The sequence below is a fragment of the Rhinopithecus bieti genome, unplaced genomic scaffold (genome assembly GCF_001698545.2).
Source record: "Rhinopithecus bieti isolate Rb0 unplaced genomic scaffold, ASM169854v2 scaffold_6536, whole genome shotgun sequence".
Taxonomy (NCBI): Eukaryota; Metazoa; Chordata; class Mammalia; order Primates; family Cercopithecidae; genus Rhinopithecus; species Rhinopithecus bieti.
The window spans coordinates 132,162-133,837 of NW_016805524.1; positions in this window are offsets into that span (position 1 = coordinate 132,162).

Sequence of the window (1,676 nt, forward strand, 5' to 3'; positions counted from 1 at the left end):
CTCCAGGCTATTTGTTTATCCTATTCCTTTTATTCCTCCTGATACATGAAAGGATATAGCTTTGGTTTAGCTTTATCCCATCTTCCTCTACCTTGTAACTTTCCTAACATAATGTATAAACAGGTGTTAGTTTTTGAAGATTTTGTCATTGGATATACATATGTGAAATCTTTAGCTTCTACCCAGGAGGATTAAAAACATGAACTGGCCTTTTCTGAAACAGGTTTTATCAATATGGCTAAGTTTCTTGCTAAACATTATGAAGGAATTCATTGCATATGTGAGTATATATAAGTCAAGCATTTAAAAACCTTATAATTCATTAATCTTTCTAAAAGGCATGAGTGTTCTAACTAGAATGCTAAATGCAATGGTGGGTGATGGTACCTAGCTTTGAGGTAACATGGGACAGATGAATTGCTTTGCAATACAACCGGCTAAGAATTGTGAGGAGGGAAAACAAAGCATGCAAGTTAGGTTGGGCAAATGGGGGTGGGCTAAGATATAGAATGTGTGCATAGGAAGTGAAGACTTGGGGAAGGAACAGGTCTAAAAGTCATTTTACAGTGAGCATGGTCTGCAGCATGACCTTATGAATCTCATTAAATGTTTGGTGTGCTTGGACTTATGATGTAAACTGATAGAAAGGCAAGTTCTGTGTGCCTATTGACATGGCTGAAGTTCTCAGCTCTGACGGAGGAGGACACTGCAGAAGACTGAGCTACATGAGCAAATAAGCAGTTGCTAACTTAGAATATGAGTCCCTTGGAAATGTCTTCTTTCCTGGGCCTTAGTTTGGTGGATGTTTAAAGATGATCAATAGTGATTTCCTGCCTCTTTTGGTACTAAGCCATTTTTTCAATGAGACAATACATTTGGTGGATTTCTTAGGTCAGTTCACAGGCAAGCAAACTCGTAAGAGGATGGGTAACAGTCTGTTCACTGGCTTTTTCTAAATAGATATAGTGAGTCATCTCTTCCCCTTGGGTTACCATCTGCTATGGTTTAGAAATCAGTCCAATTTAAATAATCTACTTTCTGTCTCTTTTTCTTCCTTCCTTTGATCCTCTTACACATGAGAAGTATTGACCTAGGACTCTTTCATTCATTTCTTTTTCTGCATAATAAACCATATTTTCTGAAAGTCTCATTCTCTTGTAAACCAGGTAACCTAGTAAGATGTATCACCATTTTGAGATTTGAAAAGATATACAGTAAAAATGCTAAATGTTCTGCAAGACTGAAGATTTTGAGTTAAAGAAAATGTATCACAGAGCTTCGGATAATGAATAGTTATGTTATAGCATGCAGAGCTGTCATACAAAATCAGCAGCAATTTAAACAACTTCAGCAAAGTCTCAGGATACAAAATCAATGTGCAAAAATCACAAGCATTCCTATACAACAACAATAGACAAACAGAGAGCCAAATCATGAATGAATTACCTTTCACAATTGCTATAATGAGAATAAAATACATAGAAATACGGCTAACAAGAGATGTGAAGGTCTTCTTCAAGGAAAACTACAACCCACTTCTCAAGGAAATGAGAGAGGACACAAACAAATGGAAAAACATTCCATACTTGTGGACAGGAAGAATCAATATTGTGAAAATAGCCATACTACCCAAAGTAATTTAAAAATTCAATGCTATTCCCATTAAACTAACATTG